This window comes from Neomonachus schauinslandi, chromosome 4 (assembly GCF_002201575.2).
Source record: "Neomonachus schauinslandi chromosome 4, ASM220157v2, whole genome shotgun sequence".
NCBI classification, from domain to species: Eukaryota; Metazoa; Chordata; class Mammalia; order Carnivora; family Phocidae; genus Neomonachus; species Neomonachus schauinslandi.
In genome coordinates this window covers 49,623,087-49,639,563 of record NC_058406.1, presented here as the reverse complement: position 1 = coordinate 49,639,563, position 16,477 = coordinate 49,623,087, and the positions used below count along the sequence as shown (strand labels likewise).

General features: G+C 45.1%; 1 pseudogene; it reads right to left on the bottom strand.

Moving 5' to 3' along the window:
* Window positions 1–141: 141 nt before the first annotated feature.
* Window positions 142–11,695, bottom strand: LOC110571821 (annotated as a pseudogene).
* Between the last annotated feature and the right edge of the window lie 4,782 nt (window positions 11,696–16,477).

The following is a 16,477-nucleotide window of genomic DNA, read 5'->3' as shown; positions in this document are numbered from 1 at the left end:
CACCCAGGCGCTCCTTCCACAAATATTTCTAGAGTGCCCACTGTGTGCAGGCATTGGGCTCACATTAGAGATATCGTGGTTCAGGCTTCCACTTGGCCATCTACTTAGGAAAACGGAATGGTGAGAAGGAAGCCCAGAATGCTACAGGGGTACCAATAAGGGGTACCAGAGCTGGTCTTGGGAATCCAAGGAAGGCTTCCTCAAGGAAGAGGTATCTGAACTGAAAATTTAAAGATTAGTGGATGTTTGCCAAAAAAGCAAGAGAAGGGAGAGGTGAGGAGAGGCAAGAGTGTGCCAGGTAGAAAGCAGGATTGCCGAGGCTGAACGATGGAGGACAGCAGGCATTTGGGGACCTTCACTCGGTTCAGTAGGACTTCCGTGTAGAGTCTGAGCGAGATGTTGGGATCAAAGAGTGGATTCAGAAGAGATGAGACTGACTATACACGAGGACAGATGATAAAGAGCCTAAAGAGTCTTTGTTCCAAAGGCAATGGCAAGCTGTTGAAAAACAGACTAACAACCAAGAAATTGTCAACCCTCATCAAACACAGATTTCTCAGGGATCTGCTGTCATCCAAGTACTGTGTTTGGGGCTGGGGACATACTGGTGGGCAAGTTAGACACAGAACTTAGTTTTGCAGGAAAGAAAGACAAACCCATCATTCTGGTGCAAGATGACGCGTGTTGAAACTGGGAAAGTATGAGGTGCTATGAGGACAGGTGGATGGGCCCCTCAGCCTAGTCTGAGGGTGGGGAGGGGGTCCAAGAAGGCTTCCTGGAGTAGTGAAGCTATCTGAAGGATGGGGAGGTATAGCCATGCCAAGAGGAGCTGAAGAAGAAGCATGCAGAAAGCCTCAAGGCAAGAGAGAACACGGATTTGGAGCATTAAAAGAACTTCAGTGTTCCTGGAGTAGAAAAAAAACAAAGAATAGCAAGAGGAGGCCAGAGAAAAAGCCACCGTAACAAATTTGAACTTGAAGGAACTAGGGAAGCGGGACATGCCACTCAGATCCACATTCTAGAAACAGCACTTCAGTTTTGGGGGCACGGGTGACAATTGCTCAGCAAACATCTGTGGCCTACCTATTGTAGGTGCTAGGCTCCAGAGTTAGTGGTCTGGTGGTGGAGATGGACACAGGCTGTGCCGTAGGATGAGTAATGGGCGTCTGAATCGTGCTGTGGAGACCACCGCTGCAGAGCGAGTCAGGGAAGCCTTGCGGAGGATGGGGCTTTTCTGCTAAGCCATACAGGGGTGTAGGAGTTTGCCTGGGCACACTGGACAGAACAGCGGCCATAAAGATGTGGCACAGAAAGAGCATGGCCTGTCCGTGCAGTGGAGCGAATTCTAGAATCACTTCAGTTTGGGTCACATTGTGGAGGTGCCCAGACAGGAGGAGATTTGAATTTTTTTTTTTTTTTTTATTCATGAAAGTCAGAGAGAGAGAGAGAGGCAGAGGCAGAGGGAGAGAAGCAGGCTCCCCGCCCAGCAGGGAGCCCGATGCGGGACTCGATCCCAGGACCCCGGGATCATGACCTGAGCCGAAGGCAGACGCTTAACCATCTGAGCCACCCAGGCGCCCCCAGGAGGAGATTTGAAAAGGTCTATAGACACATCTCACTTTTATGTTTGAGATTAGATATTTCAACTTGAGCCTGTAGCTTGAGGGGGAATCCCAGAACTTTGAGAATCTGAAGCTCTCTTCAGAAAAATGCACACATGTGCAAAATGTGCATGTCAGTTCAGGGATTCAGAAATCGGCAGTTAAAATCTCTCTGCTACAGGCAGTGGGGAGCAGAGTGATCAGATTTGCACTCAAGAATGATCCCGGGGTGGGGCTGGAGAGAGACTGGAGGCTAGAAGATCAGTTAGATGGTTCTCGGTAGACACTGGGTATGAAGCTGTGAAGGCCCAGTCCATGATGGCATCAGTGGGAAGAATCAGGCCCTATGGCAAAGGCATCAGGAGTGGGGATGTGCCAGGATGTCATGACCAACTGGATGGTGGACAGGGGTCAAAAATGAACGACAGGAAAATGGTGGTGCCATTGTCCAATATCTACTCTTCCCTTCTTCCTTAGTAATAAATCCTCAACTTGTAGCTGGACATACCATCACCCAGAATACTCTATCTCCCAGCCTCCCCTGCAGCTTGATGTGGTCAGAGAACTAGGTTCCAGCTAATGAGGTGAGCGAAGTGATGTGCGCACACTCCGGCTCCTGCATTTACAGGGAAGGGAAATGCATTCCCCCCTTCCCGCTGGCAGGACTGTGGTAGTGATTCATCTTGATCCATAAAGATGAGGCCAATGCCCTACGGATCATAGAATAGCAAGTCAGAAAGAGCTTAGACCCCCAACACTGTAAAGTCATCAGATCTGATCTGGACTATTTAGTCCCCATTTATATGTGAGCATGAAACAATCCTTTTACTTGTTTAAGCCATTGTACATCTGGATCTCTGTTGCAGTAGGAACTGGACACGTGCACTCAGCATCCCATGACAGGCTCAAGGGTCTAATGCGATGGGTAGTGGATTTCAGGAGGGAAAAGCTTGGGAAGGCTTTTGGAAGGGGCATCCTTTCAATGGCTAGACATAATGTATATCTCTTCACGGTACAAGCCCCTGTCCCATGCCCACAGTGAAATCATCTGGCCCACACAGCCTTGTAGAAGGTGAAGCCTTGTGTCACCCTAGCAGATTCCTAAATACAAACTCTGTATCACAAGGTGGCTAGTCCTTAAGCAAGACAGTACTTATGAACTGGCCTGCCATGGAAATGTGGGCAGGACTAGTGAATTTTCTGAGAAATCTGAATAAAGAAACATGCCGAGTTTCAGGCAAGAGCAGTGGGTTATGGTTAGAGAGTAAGAATGGAGAGAGGCCATGAGGTGGAATGAGGCATAAGGACAGAGAATCTGCATGCACACAAGTCAAGACAGGTTGAAAGTATGAGGCACCAGGAGCTATGGGCTGAGAAAAGATGGAGGACAAAGAGAAGGGTATGCCTATCAGATACACACCTACGGACTGCCAGCCAGGCCCTCCTTTCCCAGGACCCTCCCCTCCCCACCCCATCGGGCATCCACAGAACTGGGGCGGGACCTGCTGCACTCCGACAGGAAAACCTGGCCCTTGGCCATTGAAAGATGGACACTAGATACTACCCGGGCTAATCAGGACTTCCAGGAATTTTGGAGCTGAGATTTAGGGGATTCAGTCTCCCGGGTGTCTGGTTATAACTTGTAGATCTCAGAAGCTACTAGTGGCCAAGTTCAGCCCTGTGGTTTGAGGAGTAAAAGTGACTCGTCAGCTAGAAAGATTGAAGTCAGATTTCCTGGCTTCACCAGAGCAACCCTTGCCCCTTCCCAAAGACCCCAGTAGATACGCACGTCAATGCCATGACTACCCAACTGGTTTTCTTTACCCCATCTCCTCTCTGGCCTCTGGAGCTTGGTGTCTGAGCTATCTTGGGCGTTGAATCCCATCAGGACCACTTGGCCACTCAGGCTCTTAATCTGTAAACTGGGCATCATTGTTTCTCCTCTGTTCTTGTAAGTGGTTAACTGGATAAAGTATCTGCATAGCGCTTGGCCCCCATGGCAGAACTCGATATACGGTAGCGTACTCCCCCCTCCCCCCAGCCACTTGATCCTTTTCTCCGAGACTTGGCCTCATAAAAATAGCAACTTGCCTTCACAAATGACTTAGAACTACCCAGGCATCAGTCTAATGGGTGTTATATGAAATCATTTATTCTTCACAATAATCCTATGTAGGTATTAATATTATTCCTGTTGTACATATGCAGAAACTAAAGCACAGAGAGGTTAAATAACTCAACCAGGGGCGCCTGGGTGGCTCATTCGGTTGAGGTCTGACCTTGATTTTGCCTCAGGTTATGATCTCAGGGTCCTGGGATTGAGCCCTGTGTCGGGCTCCATGCTTAGTGGGGAGTCTGCTGGAAATTGTCTCTGTCTCCCCCTCTGCCCCTCCCCCCCATGCTTGGGCACTCCCATGAGCCCACGCACTCTCTCTCTCAAATAAATAAATCCTTAAAAAAAAAAAAACCTCATCCAAGGCCACACAGCTAGTCCACAGCAGGTCTGGGATTTCAAGCCAGGAGTTTTGGCTCTGTGACGACACAGCACGACCTGCCATATATCTGGAGCTCTTTTAGCTTCCTTGCCAATGACCCAGGCTGGGGAGGGGCGCCCAGCAGCAGGGGGTAGACACTGCTGAGGAAACAAAGCTGCTTCAGGGAGCCAGCGTTTAGTCAGTGGCTGACCCGCAGGTCCTACTGGGTGGCCCCAGGACAGAGGAGACAAATAGGCAGAGTGTTTGAGACTAGAACAGCTCAGGGGTCAGCACTCCCATGTACTCAGCATTTCTGGGGAAGAAAGCAGCCTTCTGTGCGGGGTGCAAATGGACTGAACCCCACATTGACTGAACTGTCCTTTAATAGGTAATTCCTTACAGTTCCAAATCTATTCCTTCACCCGCCCTCATCCTGGAGAGAGACGGGTCTGGACCAGAGGTAGCTGGCTGGTGTCCCCGGGGTGGGAGTGGGGGAAGAGGGGGGTCCCACCTGCTCCCCTCTCTACCCCACTTCCACATCCTATACCCCATCCTGCTTCCGTGCTCAGGGAAGGCCTGGTAACAGCTCTGGGGCCTTTGCTCTGAAACAAACAGAACCATTCCCTTGTTCAGTGGAGGATAGGAGAGACATTCTCTAATCCTTTTGTTGCCTTAGAAGTGAGGAAATTTCCATTCTTCTCGAGAAGGGAGAACTACAGGAAGAAACTAGATCTCCTTCTCTACTATCCCAGTGGTCAGATCCACAGCAGGACTGAGACAAAGCTCAGACTCTGTCTCTGTTCTAGCCGCCTGCAGAGAGGGCTCACACTGTTGTCTTCCACCCTTTATTGGCTCAGAGAGGCGGGCCTGGCTCTGGGGAGGACTGAGGTTCTAAACACCAATTCTCATGTGTGTGAGGGTGGTTTCCAACCACATCCAAGCAATTCTTGGATGCCAGGTGGGTGTCCTCCCATTCAGCTCAACGCTGACACCATGTCCCTGGAGAAAACATCAGACTCTACAGGTTAAGGGCTCAGTCCTCCAAGACTGCCCCCTCCCCACTTCTCATGCCACCTGTGCTTCCTACCCACTGGCTATAGGCTAGAGGTTCCAATGGCCCCCTCCTTGGGTTCAATTAATTTGCTAGAGCAGCTCTCAGAACTCAGAGAAACATTTTACTTATTACATTGTTTCCAGCGACCAAGGCATGAGAGCCCCTGGCTCTGGAGGCCCCAAAGGACAGAGTCTGGCCACAATCCAAAGGCAAAGAGACAAGTGGTGGTGCAACAAGAAAGGAGTTTATTTCAGTGAGGCCAACACTGGGAAGAGAGGGGACTAACGTCCCAAGAACTGTCTTCAAGGTGCTGAGAATACTTCTAACTTTATATAGGGAAAAGGTGAAACAAGGATTGGTGGGTACATGCTGCTATACAGCAAAGGTCAGGTTGATCACTGGCGTGGAGTCAATCATGGGGAGTCTTTTTTTTAAGATTTTATTTATTCATTTGAGAGAGAGACAGTGAGCGTGAGAGAACGTGAGCCAGGGGGAGAGGGAGAAGCAGGCTCTCCACTGAGCAGGGAGCCCGATGCGGGGCTTGATCCCAGGACCCTGGGATCATGACCTGAGCCGAAGGCAGCCGCTTAACCGACTGAGCCACCCGGGTGCCCCAATCGCAGGGAGTCTTGTTGGCATCACAGTAGTTGTTATTACTTGGGGGGGTAGTTTCGGTGCCCATCACAGGACGTTTTGCCTGTTGGGTCCCTTCCTGGAGTGAACAAATAAACTGGAGGGAAAAACAAAGCGATGAAGAGGAACAGACTGAAGGCAAATGGAGCCAGTCAGGGAAATGACTGCGTGGGTCCTCCAAATCCCCACTGTCAAGTCACCATTCCATTTCAATGGAAGGAGAAGGGAGGACGGTCATTTCTTCTGCAAACTACTTCCTGCTGACTGGGGATGAGGTAGGAATGTTGGAAGACTTTGACAGGGTAGGAGAACTCTGTTTCTTGAGTTCCTCCTGAGATGGACAGCAAAGAGATAACTTAAGATCTCCTATAATGGGGATGGGGTCACTGGGTGATGGGCATTAAGAAGGGCACGTGACGTAATGAGCACTAGGTGTTATATGCAACTGATGAATCAGTTAACACTACCTCTGAAACTAATAATATACTATATGTTAATTGAATTTAAATTAAAAAAAAAAGATCTCCTGTGGGAGTTGTCATCCACTCAGACGGTTGTTGAGTCCTGCCAAGAGTCATTGTCTGCAGGTGCCTTCTTAATGTGGGTGTGATGAATCCATGGCTGGATGCCTGCACGTTTTGGAGAAGTAGGAGTATTTAGAAGCATATTGTAAGGACCTGTCCATTTTTCAGTTAACCCATCTTCTGGTCCTTGGTTCTTCCAAGCCTTTAGTAGGACCCAGTCTCCTGGCTGAAAAGGGTGCAGTGGCTCCTCAGGAAATGGCTTGGTCTTAGAAAAGGCAAATTCGGGGCACCTGGGTGGCTCAGTTGTTAAGCGTCTGCCTTCGGCTCAGGTCATGATCCCAGGGTCCTGGGATCGAGCCCCGCATCGGGCTCCCTGCTCAGCAGGAAGCCTACTTCTCCCTCTCCCACTCCCCTTGCTTGTGTTCCCTCTCTCGCTGTGTCTCTCTCTCTCAAATAAAGAAATAAAAAAATCTTTAGAAAAAAAAAAAGAAAAGGCAAATTCATGAACAGATGTCAAAATTTGATTCAGCTGCTGCACATACTATTTAATTCCATTTGCATGTTCTAAGTAGGGGCAAATAGCCCCTACTCAAGTCTGAATGGGTTTCCCATGTGTAATTTCATAAGGGCTCCATTTGAGCCCTGCTTCTAGAGGCCACCGTTCCACAGAGGAGGGCAATAGGAAGTGCCTTTTCCCAAGTCAGGCCCGTCTCTTGGCACATTTTAGTCAGGGCTTTCTTTAAAGTATGGTTCATTTCTTTGTTTTACCATTGACTGGCGGAGGGGGGGGGGGGGGGAGGGAATGATTCCTAACCACAAATTGTTTCAGAAGCACTATTCCACATAATGTCATCACACACACCATTTTATCCATTTAAATCTCTTTTCCGGGGCACCTGGGTGGCTCAGATGGTTAAGCGACTGCCTTCGGCTCAGGTCATGATCCTCGGGTCCTGGGATCAAGTCCCACATCGGGCTTCCCTTGCTCTGCGGGGAGCCTGCTTCACTCTCTGCCTCTGCCTGCCACTCCCCCTGCTTGTCCTCTGTCAAATAAAGAAATAAAATCTTTAAAAAAAATAATAAAAATAACTCTTCCCCATTAAGCTATGGACTGAGGGTAAGCAGGGAGACTTCATATTTCTTCAGCTTTTAATTCCCATTGCCTAGCTTCTGACCTGACAAAGAGTAGACAATAATAAGTTGAATTAATATGGAGGCCCAGGATGGATCACCTAGGACCATATATGTTGAACGTAAGACCAAGGTCTTTGTTAGAGGCATATTGTAAGGACAAAGGGGATTTCCCTTTGTCCAAAGTCAGAATGAGTTCCAGAACTTGGGGAGAGGCTGAGATGACAGATGAGACTGTTACATGCTGCCTTCCTCAAAGTACCACCAGAACAACATGTTAAGACATTGCTGAGTTCCTCCTCTCAGTAAGACTCAGTCTTCCTAGCATCTTAGAGAGGGAAGAGCAAAGTGGGAGTCCTAGGAGGTTTCAGAGTTAAGGCAGTTCAGCAATTTTTTAATCAAGGATTTGATTAGGATTTGGTTATGGATCACACTATAATAGTTTCAGATTGGTGCCCACAGCAAGGGGAGCATCTTTAAGGCAAGGGGTTCTAAAAGTCTTGGGGATTAAGTTTGTCATTTGGTATTTTCTGCTATTTCAAGTTATTTCAACTTTTATCTTCTGGGCCAGTTTCCTGAAATAGTCACCTTACGTTGATGAAGACAGTGGAACAGGCAGTCATGGTAATGCCGAGAGCGGCTGTGTGGGTGTAGATGGTTTCAGCTCTCACGAGTCAGGAGGCCCACCTGAGGGAGGAGAGAGCTGGGAGGTTCATGGCTGATCGGCCCAGACACCTATGAGTTTCTCATCACGATGCTATCAAATAATCCTGCAACAGAAAACTCCCGTCCCTCATGACACAAGAATGCCATCTGCTTGGCTGACATTGATTTTTAGTCAGTGGTCCTATGGGAAGCCATTTGGTCTTTCTCCTCAACCTTCCCTCTCCCTCTGACACTGGCTTAGCCTTGACTCAGTTAGGCTAGAATAAGTGCTTAAAATCTTTTCACCCAGAGCCTACCATGCTTTGTGTGGGCATTTGCCAGTGGGCTACTCACATATGACTGCACCTGTGACCTTCTCCACGCCCCTCCTGGTCTGGGTGCAGTCTGGAAGCAGGAGGCCAGCCCTGCAGCTTCCAAAGTGATTATTCTGTAGCAGACATAGGGCAAAATGAGCAAGCCCAGCGGGGATGAATGCTGATGCATACTAGAAAGGTCAAGCAATGCGGGGAGCATACAGCTTCTGCTTGGGAGACACGGATGCATCTGGCCCAGACAAGAAGGCCTAATCTAATTTCTAAACAGGAAGAACATTAACTCCTTGGGATGGAACACCAGGCCTGATTTGCCTAGAAACAGGGAGTAGGAGGTGGGGGATGACTAACATTTAACTGAGGACCTGTAGAGCCTTTTTTCACACAGCATTTCATGGAAAAGCTTAGCATATCCAGAATCTTTGTAAATTGAACACTATTTTCAATACCCTAGATGGAGAAAGACCAAAACAGAGGTAGTCTCCTCTGTTCAAAGGAAATTTGTAGCAAATGAAGGAAGCATTCCCTGTTTTTTTTGTTTTGTTTTATCCAGTTGACCTCTCTTTGACAGTCTATTATCCAAAAGAAGGTAACAGTTGAAAATTTTCCACTGGTGCGTGCTACCCAACGAGGTGAGGTGAGATCTGACATCCCTGTCTCAGCCACATCAACAATCCTCTCATCTCATTTGTTAATTGTGAATAAAATAAAAAGATCTGAAAGAGTGAAGAGCCCATTCTTTCTGGAACCACATCCCATCAAGTGCTGCTCTTAACACTCATTTATTCATTTAGAATTGGGAATGAAGGGCTACTTAAAAAAAAGAAAGTAAATATTTGGGGCTCCTGGCTGGCTTAGCCAGTAGAGTATGCAACTCTTGATCTCTGGGTTGTGAGTTCAAACCTCACGTTGGATGGAGTTTACTTTAAAAAAAAAATGTAGGGCGCCTGGGTGGCTCAGTTGGTTAAGCGACTGCCTTCAGCTCAGGTCATGATCCTGGAGTCCCGGGATCGAGTCCCGCATCGGGCTCCCTGCTCGGCAGGGAGTCTGCTTCTCCCTCTGACCCTCCTCCCTCTCATGCTCTCTGTCTCATTCTCTCTGTCTCAAATAAATAAATAAAATCTTTAAAAAAAAATAATAAATAAAAATAAAAAAAATAAAAAAATAAAAAAATAAAAAAAAAATGTAGACTTGGGATGCCTGGGTGGCTCAGTTGGTTACACAGCTGCCTTCGGCTCAGGTCTTGGGATGGAGCCCCACATCGGGCTCCCTGCTCAGCGGGGAGTCTGCTTCTCCCTCTGCCGCTCTCCCTGCTTGTGCGCTCTCTCACTCTCTCTCTCTGACAAATATATTTTAAAAATCTTTAAAAAATTAAAAATAAATAAATAAATAAAGATTATGTTAAAAAGTCTCCTTAAAAAAAAATGTAGACTTGGGAATGAGGTAAGTATTCTTTCATTCCTCCACACACTGCAGCTCTGGCCTCTGGCTTCTAGGACTTCTTGTTTATTTTTGTTTTTGTTTAAAATGGAAAGTTGATTTGCTCAGTACACCAAATAGGAAACAAGCACTGTCATGACAAATATACAGAAATATGCAGACCAACATAAAACAGTAATTTGGTTTAAATGAAGGGAAACCTTTTTAAATGTTATAACAACATGCTCCCCAGAATCTTTTCTTCAGTTAATTTAACTATACATTTCAATAAAATGAAGGATAAAGGATTAAGTGGAAGTTAGCTTGTGAATTTTTCTTAAGAATAAAACTCCAACTCTATCAATCCATGCCAGTTAAACACTAATTTCCCAAATAAATGCAAAACGAGATGAAGGAGTTAGTGACTTTTTTTGTTTAACAGTCCAGAGGAAAATGGTTACTACAAATACAGCAGGCAAACCATTAAGACTGACCCATCTAGGGTGCCTGGGTGGCTCAGTCGTTAAGCGTCTGCCTTCGGCTCAGGTCACGGTCCCAGGGTCCTGGGATTGAGCCCCGCATCGGGCTCCCTGCTCTATGAGGAGCCTGCTTCTCCCTCTCCCACTCCCTCTGCTGTGTTCCCTCTCTCACTGTGTCTCTCTCTGTCAAATAAATAAATAAAGTCTTTAAAAAAAAAAGGCTGACCAATCTAGAACACAGTATTGTACTAAATTTCAGTCTCAAATTGTGCTAAATGCTTATCATTAGTATGGCCCATTTTGGTCCATGATATGGTTTAATGCCAAGACAGATCCCCGCTTGTTAAAGAAATACATAGATTACTGTTGCTTTTTTGGTTTTGTTTTTAAATATATATATATATATATAGACACACACTTTAAAAAGCTGGGTATATTTCCATATACAAAGGCAGGTTTTTCCCAGGAGGAATTTACAGGAAGTAGTCTGCACCAGGTAATATGAGGCTCTCCACCACAAGGTGCTGGGTCAAACTGAGGGAAAGAGTATTTTAAAGTGTCATCTAATATTCCATGATAGCACCCTGATTCCCACAACAGTAACAGTAAGTAATTGGGTGCACTTTTAAAAATGGTAACCACATTCTGATCATGACACCAACTGTATTCCTCCATGACAAGTTAGTGCGCTCGAGAAACCAGGCTGAAACCACTGGCATGGTTACATGTTTCAGAAATGTCTTGTCCAAATGTATAGCCAGCACTAGGTGGTGAAATATTCCACTGACCGCGATCATCTGGATCTGACCACTACAGATCACACCATGGGCCCTCCTGTGGAACTTCTTGTAAATGATTCAAGGCGCTTATATGATCCAGTGTAACTAGGAACGGAGAGAGGCCACCATGGAGGTCGAATATCGGTCCATCTACTAAAGCTGTAAGTGGAAGATAATCAAATAGATCTGTAAAATATTTCCACGCTTTGGCATTTCCATACGTTCGTAGACTTTCATCATAAAAGCCATATACTTGGGTAACTTGTCGGCTTTCATGGTTTCCTCTCAATATTGTAATGTATTCTAGGTAACACACCTTTAAGACCACAAGCAGAGTCACACTCTCCACGGAGTATAGCTTATCTACATAGGCACCTGTGAATAGATAGTTTGTACTTGGTGATTTTCCACCAGTTCTAAAGAATTCCATCAGATCATGGAACTGACCATGCACATCTCCACACAGGGTAACAGGACAACGAACCTCTTGCACTTTTGATTCTTTTGTTAAAATTTCCTTAGCCTTTTTGCACCTCACCGCACTTTGTTCTCGTTAAGCTGTTTATAATCGTTCAGCTGCTTGACCCACTGGTGCAGCTCCTTGGTGAACATCTAGCTGTCCATGGCGGCCAGATCCCCTTCCCCACCGCCTCCTTCCCCCTTCACGCCCCGGGCACCGTTCCCTTCTCCAGCTGCTGGCAGCTCCCAGCAGCAGAGGAAGGAGCCGGGGAGCAGGGAGAGTGGCAGCGGGCCCCTTGCACCACCTAAAGCCAGCCTGGCGAGACTGCGTGACTGGGGAGGGAGGGGTGAAGAACGCGGGCAGATTAGGCGGTGTGCCAGAGTGCCGCAAGGGTCTTCAGCGAAACACCCACCAGGAGCTAACACCTGCTACCCCCATGGCCTCTCCCTCAGGCTCCTCTTTTTTTAAGTCCTTTTAAAGGTTTCATCCTCTGGCCAGCACAAACATGAAAAGATGCTTGACATCACTTACCATCAGGGAAATGCAAATCAAAACTATGAGTTATCGCCTCACATCTGTCAGAATGGCTAAAATCAACAACAGAAGACACAAGTGTTGGCGCGGATGTGGAGAAATGGGAACCCTCACTGTTGGTGGGAAGGCTAACTGGTGCGGCCACCGTGGTAAACAGTATGGAGTTTCCTCAAAAAGTTGAAAATAGAACTACCTTAAGATCCAGTAACTGCACTAGTGGGTATTTACCTAAAAAATAGAAAACCACGAATTCAAAGGGACACATGCACCCCGATGTTTATAGCAGCATTATATACAAGAGCCAAATTATGAAAGCAGCCCAAGTATCCATCGAAAGATGAACGGATAAAGAAGATGTGAGATACATACATACATACATATATACATACATACATACATATATATATATATATAGGAATATTACTCAGCCATAAAAAAGAATGAGATCTTGCCATTTGCAACAACATGGATGGAGCTAGAGAGTATAATGCTAAGTGAAAGAAGTCAAAGAAAGACAAATACCATATGATTTCACTCATATGTGGAATGTAAGAAACACAACAAATGAGCAAAGGGGTAAGAAAGAGAGAGAGAGACAAACCAAGAAACAGACTCTTCACTTTAGAGAACTGCTGGTTACCAGAGGGGAGGTGGGCGAGGGGATGGGTGAAATACATGATGGGGATTAAGGAGGACACCGATGTGATGAGCACCGGGTGTTATATGGACTGTGGAATCACTATATTGTACACCTGAAACTAACATAACACTGTATATGAACTATACTGGAATTAAAATTAAAAACTTAATTAAAAAAAGGTTTCATCCTCAACTCTTCTTCTTTTCCCTTCTCTCCTTAGAACCCTCAGGACTTTAGTGATTACTTTCATCCAAATCACTTCCACTCCTAACACGCTTTCCTGACCCTCCAGAATGCTGTTCATCCCACCTGACTTTGAGCACTGGCCATGCGGGGGTGCCTGATGCATGTCCTACCCTACCACCTGTGCCTGACAGCCCGGTCCCGTCATTTGCCTGAATCCTTTCTGAGCTCACAGCATCCAACCCTAAACAAGGGCTCTCCACTGCCTATAGAAATTCTCTAAACTCTAGCCTTGGATTCAAGATCCGGTGTGGTCTGGCTTCCAAACATCCATCACTACCCTACTTGGTATACCCTCCAGCTTAACAATACCTCTATGCTTCTACGACCTCTGAGAACTTGCTTAAATCGTTTCCTCTGATATTACAATCTTTTCATGCCCAGTTTCTGCATGTTCAGAACTCACCTAGGGTTCTCATCTAGTCCTTTGGGTTTGAAGTAGCAAAATATGTTGAAATAAGTAAATTCCCCAAAAGGCCATCTCCAGTGGGTGTGACATCCTAGAAGGTCAACACAAGGCACTACCTCAAAGGAGAGTCCAGTTACACATTAACTGCTGGTAACAGAAAAAATACAGGAGGAGTCATCTATTCCAAGAAGTTAGAAAAACAATAAATAAACCCAAAGAAAGTAAAATAAGGGAAGCAATAAAGTTAAAATCAGAAATTAATGATTAAAGGGCGCCTGGATGGCTCAGTCCGTTAAGCATCAGACTCCTGATTTCAGCTCAGGTCAAGACCTCAGGGTCGTGAGATTGAGCCTCACGTGGGGCTCTGTGCGCTCCGTGCGGAGTCTGCTTGTCCCTCTCCCTCCTCCTTTGCCCCTTCCCCTGCTAGCAATCGGGGTGTTGGGCACATAGGACTTCAGGCACCCCCGCATGGTCAGTGCTCAAAGTCAGGTGGGATGAACAGCGCTCTGGAGGGTCAGGAAAGAGTGTTAGGAGTAGAAGTGATTTGGATGAAAGTAATCACTAAAATCCTGAGGGTTCCAAGGAGAGAAGGGAAAAGAAGAAGAGTTGAGGATGAAACCCTTTTTTAATTTTTATTTATTTATTTATTTTTTTAAAAGATTTTATTTATTAATTTGACAGAGAGAGAGAGAGCGAGAGCAGGAACACAAGCAGGGGGAGTGGGAGAGCGAGAAGCAGGCTTCCTGCCGAGCAGGGAGCCCGATGTGGGACTCGATCCCAGGACCCTGGGATCATGACCTGAGCCGAAGGCAGACGCTTAACGACTGAGCCACCCAGGCGCCCTGAAACCCTTTTTTTAAAAAAAAATTTTATTTCTCTCTCAAATAAAATCTTTTAAAAAAAGAAATCAATGATTAAGAAAACAAAAAAATGAATTTATAAATCTAAAAACTAGATCACTGAACAATATGGATGTCACTAGCTAGCCTTACAGAAGAAACAAGGAAGAGAGCACAAAAACACAAAATTAGGAAAGGGAAACTTGTCCCATGTACAGAGGAAATAGAGGTAAGTATGAGACCATTATATACCACTATAATTTAATACATTTTGAAAATCCTAATAAAACTGATGATCTTCTATGAAAATATTTTTCCCAAAACTGGGTTGGAAACACATGGGAATAAACAAATAAATAACATGCAGAAATAAAGACAATTCTCCTCCAATACCCTAGTCCTAAATCATTTCACATGTGAATCTTTAAAAATTGAATAAACAGGTTTTTTGATAATGTTTAAACTATTCAAGAGCATAGAGAAGTAAAGGAAATACCTTAACTCATTTTACATAATTGGCAAATGACTGATCTGAGAACCTAATAAAGACAAAACTGCAGACTCGTTTTACTTGTAAAGAGTTGGAAAAAAGTTTAAATATATATATATACACATACCAACCACATATAAATTGTATATATCAAATCAAATCAGCAGTACATTAAAAGAATAACATACCAAGACCAAGTAAAGTTCATTTCAGGAATCAAGGAATCCAAGGATGATTCCATATTAGGAAATTTAGTAATATAAATTAATTTTAAGTAAGTCAAGAGAAAAGCCATGATTGTCTTTACTATTAAAAATGTATTTATTAAAATTTATACACCCACTCCTCTTCATAAACCTCTTAATAAAAAGAAAATGGAGTATCTTGCTGGCTTAGTCAGTAGAGCGTGTGACTCTTGATGTGGAGGTTTTGAGTTTGAGCCCCACACCGGGTGTAGAGATTACTTAAAAATAAAATCCTTAAGAAAATGAAAATAAAAGGTATTCCTTTATTTTAATGAAAATATTTCTCAAAACCAAAGCCCGAATGTGTTTCATGCTAAAACGCCAGAAGCATTTCTGACCAAGTCAGGTATAAGAGAGGACCTAAGAGTACCACGGTTGACTATTGCTCTAGAAATTCCTGCCAAGACAATTAGACAAGGACTAAATTAAAATGTGTAATTAATAGAAAGGAGGTTGCAAAACTGTCATTATTTACAGAGCATATGATGGAACATCTAAAAAAAAAAAAAAACACCAGCTTAAACCTACTAGAAAAGTAAGAGGTGAGAAAAGAGATTATTTAAAAATTAACATTAGGGGAACCTAGGTGGCTTAGTAGGTTAAGTGTCCAAGTCTTGATTTTGGCTCAGGTCATGATCTCAGGGTTGTGAGATCGCGCACCATTTCGGGCTCTGTGCTGGGTGTGGAGTTTCCTTAAGATTCTTTCTCTTTCTGCCCCTTCCCCCCTTAAAAACTTAATATGAAAAAGCAGTATTTTATTAAAAATAACTTCTAGTTAAAAATTCAGGTCAAGGGGCGCCTGGGTGGCTCATTCGTTAAGCATCTGCCTTCGGCTCAGGTCATGATCCCAGGGTCTTGGGATTGAGCCCTGCATCAGGCTCCCTGCTCTGCGGGAAGCCCGCTTCTCCCTCTCCCACTCCCCCTGCTTGTGTTCCCTCTCTTGCTGTTTCTCTGTCAAATAAATAAATAAAATCTTAAAAAAAAAAAAATTCAGGTCAAGATGGTAGATTGGGCATATTCTAAAACACTACTTTCTCTGCCTAATACATAAAAATGCTAGCTAGAATATTTAAAATATCTGAGTATTAAAATATTTTAATACTTGTCTCTAAGGCAAGAAAAGGGGGTTCCACAGGTGTCCAATATATGAGTAGTTGAGGTTGTATAGCCTATGAAAGGACCAGAGAGGAATACAGGCTATAGGAACTGAGGTTAAAAATGCCCACAAGCCTGGCATTTAATGAGAAGTTGGATCTGGCTGCCCATCCACAAAGGGAAGTGTCTGAATGTCCTTCCATTACCCCAGGTTCTTAGCTAGAAGACAAGAGTTAGCCCTCCCAGACTGGAACCATGCAACTGGAATCCTGAGTCCACATACATGTGGGGCCTGTATTCTCAGGGTGGCAAAATCCAAGCCAATCCACTAACATTAAAAATGATCTAGAATCAGGGAATCCAAAATAGAACCCAAGAGGAGGCAACCAAATGGAGACTTCCACAAACCAAGCCAGGTAAGGAGAAATCTCTTGAGCAAGAATTCTAATAC